General features: G+C 35.1%; 1 protein-coding gene and 1 long non-coding RNA gene across 2 annotated transcripts in view; one reads left to right on the plus strand and one right to left on the minus strand.

Moving 5' to 3' along the window:
- LOC105342112 (dynein regulatory complex protein 11) overlaps positions 1-10,988 on the plus strand; it is a 274,235-nt gene that overhangs the window by 179,933 nt on the left and 83,314 nt on the right. The gene's annotated exons all lie outside the window — the stretch shown is intronic.
- On the minus strand, positions 4,585-5,563 carry LOC109618219 (uncharacterized). Its single transcript, XR_002199186.3, has 3 exons — positions 5,401-5,563; positions 5,096-5,227; positions 4,585-4,683 (listed from the first exon to the last, which is right to left on the minus strand). It is a non-coding gene; the product is annotated as an uncharacterized lncRNA (long non-coding RNA).

Here is a 10,988-nt window from a genome sequence, read left to right on the forward strand (position 1 = left end):
TACCTTGTTTTTCCAAAAACTAACAGTAGGATCTGTGTTTTGGATTTCCATGATATCCAAATACTTTCCAATATCTGTACAAGGTTGTACTTGGTTGCAAATAGCATCATCTATAGCAAGAGATTCTGCATATGGCTGTCCAGTTGCAAGCTGGCAAATTGCCTTAATGGTGTCACTAGATACTGTTTCCACTTCCTTTAATCTGGATAGTCTATCTGCATCTATATTTGTTTTCCCTGGTTTGTAGATGATCTTGAAATTAAATGAAGCTAATGCTGAAATCCATCGATGTCCAGTTGCATCCAATTTTGCTGAAGTTAAAACATAGGTAAGGGGATTATTGTCGGCGTATACTACAAATTCTTTGCCTTGAAGGTAATCTGAAAAATTTTCTGTGACAGCCCATTTAAGTGCCAAAAATTCCAGTTTGTGAGTAGGATAATTCTTTTCAGATTTACTTAGTCCTCGACTAGCATATGCTATAACTCTATCCATTCCATCCTGCTCCTGATATAGCACTGCGCCTAGTCCTGTCTGACATGCATCGGTATGGAGCTTAAAAGGTTTGTCGAAGTCTGGGTAACCTAGGACTGGCGGTGATGTAAGTTTCTGCTTAATGATGTCAAATGATGTTTGCTGTTCCTTCTCCCACCTCCACTTTGGATCCACTTTCTTACTTCTTGATTTTTTGCCTGTGGCCATGATATCTAATAAAGGTCTAGCAATTTTAGAGAAATCATGAATACATTTTCTATAGTATCCTGCAAACCTTAAAAATAGTCTTACCTCTTCAGGATTCTGTGGAATAGGCCAGTTTTTAACTTTAGCAAGTTTATCAGGGTCTGGCTCAACCCCATGCTCGGACACAATGTGTCATACATATCTAACCTTCTTCATAAGTAAGGAACACTTTTTGGGAGAAAGTTTAAGCCCATAATATCTAATTCTCTGGAAAACTTGCTGAAGGCGATTAAGATGTTCCCTGAAAGATTTAGAAAATATGATTAAATCATCTAAATATATAAAACAAATTTTTAGATGAAGGTCGCTTAAACATTGCTCTTGAAGACGCTGATAGGTTGCAGGGGCGTTTGCAAGGCCAAAACTCATGCGTTTAAATTCATAAAACCCAAGTGGACCAACAGTGAAGGCAGTTCTCTTCTTATGCTCCTCTGCAATTTCTATCTGATGATAGCCGGATTTCATGTCCAATACACTGAAGTAGGTGTTACCTGAAATAGAATCTAAAATCTCTATTCTAGGCAGAGCATAATTATCTTTGATAGTCCTAGAATTTAGATACCTATAGTCTATACATAGCCGCAAGGATCCATCATGCTTTCTAACTAAAACTACATTAGATGAAAACGGAGAATGAGATGGTCTGATAATGCCTGCAGCTAGTAAATCCTTGATGTGAGTACGGACTTCCTCAACCAATGCTGGTGGTACTCTCCTGTACTTCTGCTTAAAAGGTATCTCATCAAGGAGTTCAATTCTGTGCTTCACTTTGTTCGTTGTACCTATGTCTGTTGCTCCTGTTGAGAATATATCCCTGTAAGAATTCAACAAATTCAAACAGTCCTGTTTTTCATCTTCTCCAATATCATCTGGGAGTTGAATTTTGGATATAATATCCTCAATTTGTTCTGAGCTTGACAAAGAGGATTTCTCAACTGTTGTGTCCTCAATAGCAACAGGCTGTATATCGCAAATCACTCCTTTTGGGGATATTGAAATAGTCCTGGTTGTTATGTTGTTGATGGTAACAGGCATTGTTTGACACTCTTCATACACATACTGATGCAGTGTAGCCTCTATGTCTACATCAGATGGAATGCAGGATTTTTCAGATTGCTGCATCATGACAGTTACTTGATGATAAGGAATCTTCTTATCCAAGTATCCAAGAATGGTCACATGACTGTTCGGAGGGATGATAACTCTATCTGTCTCAGCACTCTTTACTAATCCTAATACATAGCCATGTCTGTGTAACTCCCTCTCTCTCAATGCAATGCATCTGAATGCTAAGTACCATGGTGTGTAAATGGCTGCATCCTGCAGAAATCTTGAGCCAAACTCTTGTTTTGTCACATCCATCAGGTTCTGTAAGATGTTTGTTCCTATAAGCACTGGTACATGTGCATTATAATTGCTCTTGGGAACAACTAAAAACAGACAATCACTTAGTTTGTTCAAAGACGGAATACCAAATGGTGTTAAATCAACACATACATAGCCAAGATAGGGCATCAGTTGACCATCCGCACACTCTATATTGATAACATCGTCCAGTAAATGAAGCTCTACATCTGAAAGGTACTGATTAGAAAATGCTTCGCTTAGAGTGGATACTGTTGCTCCTGTATCTAGAAGAGCTGTACATTGTACATCATTGATGGCCACTGATATTTCATTTGGTTTTCCAATTAGTTGTTTTTCTCTGGGACTCTTGATCCTCTCGCCAACCCCTTGTCCCCAGGTGCTGACGTGTTGTAGTTTAAAGCCTGGCGCCTGTGGTTGACTAACACTCTGCATCCCACAGCGATATGGCCTACCTGTCCACATCTATAACAAGTAGGGGGTTCTCTTACCCTGGAACTCTGAGGTTCCTTAGCAACATCTGTAGTTTGGGGCTGAGGAAATCTGGGATATTGCTTATATTCTCCTCTGTATCCTCTTTCCTGTCTGCCTCTCTGATATGGTTGTCTTGGTGCCCTATAAGGCTGGGGAATAGGAGTATAAGAATACTCTTTTTCCTTCATACTTCTGACCTCAGTGGTTAACTGATTAATCTTAGCTTCTAAGCTATCGAATCTGTCAGCTGACTGATCTTTCACTGTGGCAGCGTTTGCTGTAGTTTGTGGATGATGTTCAATCTCAAGTTTTCTCACAGATGTTTTCAATTCATCGAATGATTTGCATTTATCATATAGATGTCCACATATATCTTTAAGTGAAGGTCGAAGTCCCTTAAAGAACATGGTTCTTAGCATCTCCTCGAACTGACTACGGTCAATGAGGTTTTTCTGTATGGCCTTATTCAGAATATCCTCCAATCTACAACTCCATCTCGCACATTCCTCATCCTCTCTCTGTCTAGCACTGTAAAACTCTGAGAGAATGTCCTCTTTTTCAGCCACTGTGCCATAAATACTGTCTAGCTTCTGTATAATTGAGGTTATTCGTGCTCCTGGTCCAAGATGCATTACCACTCGACTTGCTTCTCCCTTAAGTGAGCGTCGTATAGCATGATGAATGACATCTGGACTATAAGACTCATTATAGAGACATTCCACCTCATATCTCCAAACTTCATATGTGGCATCATTCTTAGAATCTCCGGAGAAAAATGGAATTTTAGGGAACTGACTAGGAGGTATAGATTTAGCAGGTCGTGGAGAAGCAGAGGCAGTATCAGTACTTACAACCTATTCCTTGATCTTCTTCTCCTGAACAGCAGATGACATCCATGATAAAAAATCTTCAGCTGAATCAGCTTTTGGTTTCATCTTTAGCTGCTTGAGTGCAGATACCACTTTGGCTATCTCCTCTGTTGACATTGATTCCTCAGTGTCTGACATGGTGTTAAATTGTATGATTGTAGCTAACACAAGTAATATTGAATATATCAAAAACAATTCACACAAATTCATGCAACAACACAATGCATGTAACCAAGTAGATGTTGGTATAAGCAAATGAGTAACTAAATTTCACACAGATTATATCTCTGCAAGAAATGGCAAATTCAGCAATGTGAATTGTTTTAAATCAGGAGGGTAGTTCAAAATGAACCATAAATAATTTGGACAGTATGCAAAAGGCACAATAAATTATTGCAAGCAACAGCTGATGATTTTTCTTTAAGTAAATGAATCAAAGAAATAAATAAGTTCTACCTGAAAGAAAAAATTCAGCTCAAATAATATGTTTTACGGTGCTACCGTTCTGGCGAGCGCAGCAAGAATTACACATACCTTGCAACATTGTCAACTTATAGTTTTATTTAGGTATCAACGAACATCAAAGAATTTTTGAGAGAGTAGTGCTCTACAATAAATATGCCAAAGGTACTAATTTTAATGGTTATGATACATTCAGCACAACCCCCTTTCCAGAGAGAGAGAGAGAGAGAGAGAGAGAGAGAGAGAGAGAGAGAGAGAGAGAGAGAGACCGGTACCTGTTTATAGGTATGTAATTTCCCACTTTTAAATTTAATGGTCTGACTATATGCAATATCTACATAATTATTTTAACTGGGTTTTTTTTCATTTTATTCCTTTTTATGTCCTATTGTTTATTTCCTCCCTCATGCATGCACAATTAGCTTAAGGTGGATCTCTACAGTAAATAAGTGTAGGAGATTTTTGTTCCATGCATTTGTTACTAATAATAGGCACAATATTCAACAATAATAGACCTCAAAATACAATACTCTATTTTGTAGAGAATTTTTAAAATATCAGTCTGGTTCCAGATAACACCTTATTTATCAAATTTTTAAACATTTCTGTTTTAAATTTCTTATGAAAGTGAAATGTCATTAAGTTTAGAAATAAAAGACAAAATCATCATGAATGAAGTTTGTATGATTTTTATTGGAATCCACATAAATATGAAACTTAAATATAAAAAAATTCTTTTAAGGCAAACTGCTTGACAAAATCCCACAAAAATCTGAAAATATCAACAATATCATTGGTTAATAGGATGAAAAAAAGAAATTGAATGAAATTGAAAAATTAAAGAAAATACTGAATTATTGCAAAAATCTTGGTATGAAAGATCCTGTTTAAGAGTTGTCTTTCTTTATTTTACATGGTCTCAAATATCTTGGGACCATTTTTTAATCAATAAAATTCACGAAGAAAAATTAAAAAAAGGAACAAGTCTATGCTAAATATGTACATGTGTATATATAAGATGTGTAGTGCTTATGATGATATTTGAAGATGAAAAGTTATATTTTTGATGAACGCATTGTATGTATTTACCTATTAAAAACAAAATATTAGTAGTGAAATTGCCTTTTACTTTTTTATATACAATAGCAATTATAATCAACAACCATACGCATATTTATACATACATTAGATGTTCATAGTGATACACATGTACGTGTGGAAATGAAAAACATGCTCCTTTTCAGAATTCTGTCCTTCCCTCAACTGGCTTGCAAATACGGGCTTCCACTGCTATTGCTACATGGCCCTAGCGTTATCTATTTAAATCAAAAAAACATTAGTTTAATGTCTAAGTTTCAATGCAAGTAGTTTACTGCAAATGTTTTACATTTGGGAAATTGGGATCAATTCAAGAGATCGTATTTACGGTACTTTCGTTTTATATTCATCGTACATACATAGTTTAAGTGAAAATATGATATCTGCTTACCTATATCGATAATCCGTCACAAATGTATGATCGTCTGTTGCAGATGACATGACTAAAATGTATTGCCAATAGCGGTGAAACAGTAAATTATTTAAATTCCACGTTTTCCGTACAAAACAGCTGATAATCAATGTTAGTTGAAAGCTTTAAACAGGAAGAAAAATTGACATACTTATAAGCGTTTTTGTGACTTTATTCCTATATCACCTCCCGTGTTAGAAGAGTTCAATTTAACGGTGTATAGCTATTTTGTACCACGACAAAATATTATCAATCCGGAACAAAATGGCGTTTCGAACGGATGTCAGACATGTTGTGACGATGTAGCCTTCCACCTTAAAAATGGATCGATATGACAGTAAAGTATGGCTCTTGCTAATATATATACATACAATCTCTATTTTAAAAAAAAATTAAAACACTGAAATAGCTAGTACACGCATTACAGATGTTTGATCCACCTCTTAATCTATCGCGGGAAATATAGCGCGAGTGCACTGTGACGTCATCCATGACTTTGTTCGTCTTTGTTTACGATTCTCGACTCAATACGGAGGTATGGAAGCATGTAACAAATCTTTTGAGTCTCGCCAAAGCATATGCGGTAATCAAAACGTGTCTTCAGACTTTAAGTCACTGTAAATTACGAGTTAAAAGTCGGCCATTTTTGGCATAGCACCACGGGTGAAAACATTAGAGAGCATTATGGGACGTAGACAAAAAATTTTGTTTGATGAACTGTAGGTTTAGGTCGTTCTTTTTCCCGCGCACACTGGTTCTTAGAGATCGCTTCGCTCGTCGGCGCTGCGCGCCGGCGAGCTGCGCTCGCTATAAAGATAACAATAAACAAATGATGAAAGAATTCAATAAATCTTTTCTGTATTGAAATAAACTAGAAAAAAATACCGAGATGAATGGAAACAGCGAATTTCCTCGATTAAACTTTGTTTACTTCCGGTGAAACGCTATTATTACGGAAATCGAGCCCGATTAGATTTTTGAAAGGCAAAAACCGAACCCGATAATTTTTGAACGGCGAAAACCGAACCCGATGATTTAGATACGAGTAGAAATAATATATATAAACAATGGAGATAAAGCTTAAAACTAAATTAAAGGGGAAATTAATTAAATGTGTGTTTTAAATACTGTGTATAGCTATCAAACATCACAGAAACCACTTAGACTGATATTACTACAACTCTGCGACAGAAAACTTGTTCAACACTGAACTCACCCTCAAAATAAATGTTCAATGATGCAAACCAACTCAATCAACCGGCAAAGTAGTCCAAATCTCACGTCAGTCTCGTCAACAAACTGTCAAAAGTCTTGAGAGTATACAGCAAATAGTTTTCTAATTAGCTTTTATAATTAGTATATTTGGAAATACGGGGAAAACAATATAGGGTGTGCGCAAATTGTTAATGTTTTCACTTACACTGTACTGTACCCACACTTCCTTTCTTGCTATTGTTGTTCTTAATTTCAAATTCAAATGATCAATACACAATAAAGGGCAAAAATATATCTTTAAAAAAATGGTTTAAGGATTGTGGCCAAACGCAACCCTGTCTCAATCAATATTACACAGGTATTTAAATCCGGATAACTTATACTAAAGTGCACTGTCAAACTAAAGAAATCACAGATTTACATGCTTTGTGTTATACCAATTCTTTCAACAGTTTAATGAATTATGATAAATCAAGACTTGTCTACCTTGAGGTAAAGTGTGCATACATGCGCGCACACAAATTACTAATGTCAATATGGTGCACCAAAGTCTTATATCTATACGACTCACCAGGTGAGATACACAGTTTGTTTGCACGTGTTGTACTCTGTCGATGAGTTGAACAGCTGATCCTAGGAATAACAGTAGATGCGCGGATCCCAGTCAATTTAGGAACATAGGCGCGGGACACTTGGCCAACGAGTCATTATTCAATCTGAATACACTGGTACTGGTTGTCATGGTTCACAGTTCACTGAGTAGGATTGGTGAAGTTTTTCCAGCTCCAATTACATATAAAGTCATTGTGTCCCAACGTGGGCGCCAAAATGTTACAGTCTGTGTTTATAATAACTGACAGCAAAGATATCTGTATGGTTCGTTTATTCGTATCCGGACACAGTGACTTTAAAATTTGCAATGTATATTTAAGCCCTGAAATATCATAAAACAATAATATAATTTATATCAGAATATAACATTAGTACAGTATATATGTATTTCCATCAAGATAATATTTTTACATTATCTTACTATAATTGTACTTTAAACATTTAGCGGGAGGGAACTCTTATAATGTACATGAATTACATTTCTCCAAAATAAGTCATAAAAAATATTAATCAGATAAAAAAAAATATTCGAAAACACTTTCTCACCATTCTATGGGAACAGGCTCATAATACGTACACCGATTGCGTGGTGAGATTATATTGACATTGACTGACTCTGTAAATCGAACAAAATAAGTCTAAAAATATTTATTACTGAAATATAATCTAATTGATCTAATAAATGACCAATTTAATCAAATATCTGATCTTCATAAAATTCTTATATACAATTGATTTGAGAATCAATTAATACTATAATAAATAAACCAAATATTGATCTTTATAATCAACACTGTATTCCATATAAAAAATATCTTTTCATTCCAATTCATTCATACTCATTAGTTTGTGATCATGGACTTATTTAATGTTTTCTGCAATTTATAGGATAATCAATTTATTAATAGTAAGTGTTATAGGATATTAGTAAACTTAGTATAATTTACCAGAAAAAGAGCAAGGTCTGGTCCAAAATTGAATTACTTCTCAATATAAATATATAGTCTGTTTTGGTCAATGTCCAGACAAATATTGTCAAACTTGGCGGTAAAACACATAAAGCAAAATATACAAACCAACCAAATTCAACCAGACACAAACAACCAATAAAAACCAAGATCACAAATATCCACTGACCAACTCATGATCAACCACTGCCCTAAGGGTATATGTACATGTGTATGAATTAAAAGAAAGGGTGGATCTAACTTTGTATATGTGTACTGTTTAGACGTATTAATTATAATAACTTTATTAATTTATTCAAATCAACAATTTTCATACTCTTATATCTTATATATATATATATATATATATATATATATATATATATATATATATATATATATATATATATATATATATATATATATATATATATATATATATATATATATATATATATATGTTTTAATCCAAACTGATGACTCTCTTGTAACAATGATAATCCAACACCAATTATTACTTACATTGTACCGTAATAGAAAATATGATACAACATGTTGCGATGACCCCCTCCCCCTTTTCCATCGCGGTGGGATGCTGATCTATTTTAAAATCAGGATTACACACGTGCACTGTATTGTGAACATCGCTTTTACTTGAAAACTCTTGCTCGCTGTTATTATTACATCCCACATAACATTTTCATCAATTGTGAATGTGAATGCAGACACCTTAAACATGCATCGGTTATTTTTGTGTGTGTGTGAAATATCATAATAGCGCTTGCTCCCATTGTCTGCACTGTTTCGGAGACTGCAACTTTTAAACCTTAGATATGCCAGACGTCATGACGTTTTTAATGCATCAAATTCTTATATAGAAAAAAATGTATTTATGATAGATTTTATATTTACTTAAGCAAGAGTTGGATTTTTATAATTGAACCCGCTTTTTTCCGTGTGATTTGATCTTGGGCTGAAATATTCGCGGCGATCGGCTAGGATGTTCGGTAATGAAAACAATGTTAAAAATACAGAAAATTGATTGATCATTTAAGCTCATAATTTTATCTTTTAAAAATTAACTGGTCATTTTTATACATTCTATAAATGATGCAGTGATGATTAACAACTCGGGAATTGCTACTAAAAAGAAATTCCACGTAAATCGTTATTCGTACATGTACGTGTTCTTTTTCAAATTATTAGTTTATTAGTTTATTCGTGAGGAATGTTTAAAGCAATTATACGTTTACCATGAGCATCGTTTATCCTTTCCTATCGTGTATCAATCCTATCCTATCGTGCATGTTTGCTGTTCTATCGTGCGTTAATCCTATCCTATCGTGCGTGAATCCTATCCTATCGTTTATCTTGTAAAACATAACGTTGCAGGTACTGTATAAAGACCCCCGGGACTTTACTCTTTTTTAAAATTAGATTATCGTTTTATGACATATTTCTAATCTAATTTATTCATTCATTGCCCAAACTTACCTAAAACCAACATTTTGTTTTAGGTCGGCGTCGGCGCCGGCGAGCGAAGCAAGCTCTAAGAACCAGTGTGTGCGGGAAAAAGAACGACCTAAACCTACAGTTCATCAAACAAAATTTTTTGTCTACGTCCCATAATGCTCTCTAATGTGTTCACCCGTGGTGCCATGCCAAAAATGGCCGACCTTTAACTCGTAATTTACGGTGACTTAAAGTTTCAAAACACGTTTTGAGTACTGCATATGCTTTGGCGAGACTCAAAAGATTTGGTACATGCTTCCATACCTTCGTATTGAGTCGAGAAACGCAAACAAAGACGAACAAAGTCATGGATGACGTCACAGTGCACTCGTGCTATATTTCCCGTGATAAATTTAGAAGTGGATCAATCATCTGTAATGAGTGTACTGGCTATTTCAGTATAGACTGCGATACCTGCCTCATTGACGTATGATTTGTTTTTAATATCGGTATGTCATATCGATCCATTTTTAAGCTAATTGTGCATGTACAGTAAGCAGGTTAGTATATGAGTAGGGAGGAAATAAACAATAGGACATTTTGAACTAAATAAAAAGAAATAAAATGAAAAAATAAACGGGTAAAAAAATTATGTAGATATTGCATATAGTCAGACCATTAAATTTAAAAGTGGGAAATTACACATCTACAAACAGGTACCGGTCTCTCTCTCTCTCTCTCTCTCTCTCTCTCTCTCTCTCTCTCTCTCTCTCTCTCTCTCTCTCTCTCTCTCTCTCTCTCTCTCTCTCTCTCTCTCTCTCTCTCTCTTTCGAGGAAAGCCACTAAAACAAGTTGTTGCAACAAGAATATCAAGAATCTCAATTAAAGTTATCTTTACGCAAATTCTCTGTTTCGATATAATGACCTTGTCAGCAAGTACAATGTTTCATTAAAGCTCAAGCCGACTGACGTTTTTCATACTATTTATAACATTGTTCATACACCTGGCTGACTAAGGTTTCGTCTACTTTTCTTGATCATGACAATGAGCACGCGGCGGGTGGGACCGATGGCAGGGAATGCTAACTCCTTCAAGGCACCTGATCCCATCTTTAATTAAATGAAGGTCCGTGTTTGCTCAAAGTTTGTATTTTGACATCACAAACGAATCAAATCATCAGCGTTTTGTTTTGTTCCTATTATGTCATTTTCCCGATTCGCGGGGGTGTTAAGGAAGCATATGGGCAATTTAGCGTCTTATTTTGACTGTTATATTCACAAAATCGTGAAATGAAATTATTACTTTGAATAAGATCAAAAACTTAGTATTATCCTTTAAAA

Source organism: Magallana gigas, chromosome 4 (assembly GCF_963853765.1).
Source record: "Magallana gigas chromosome 4, xbMagGiga1.1, whole genome shotgun sequence".
In the NCBI taxonomy this organism is placed as follows: Eukaryota; Metazoa; Mollusca; class Bivalvia; order Ostreida; family Ostreidae; genus Magallana; species Magallana gigas.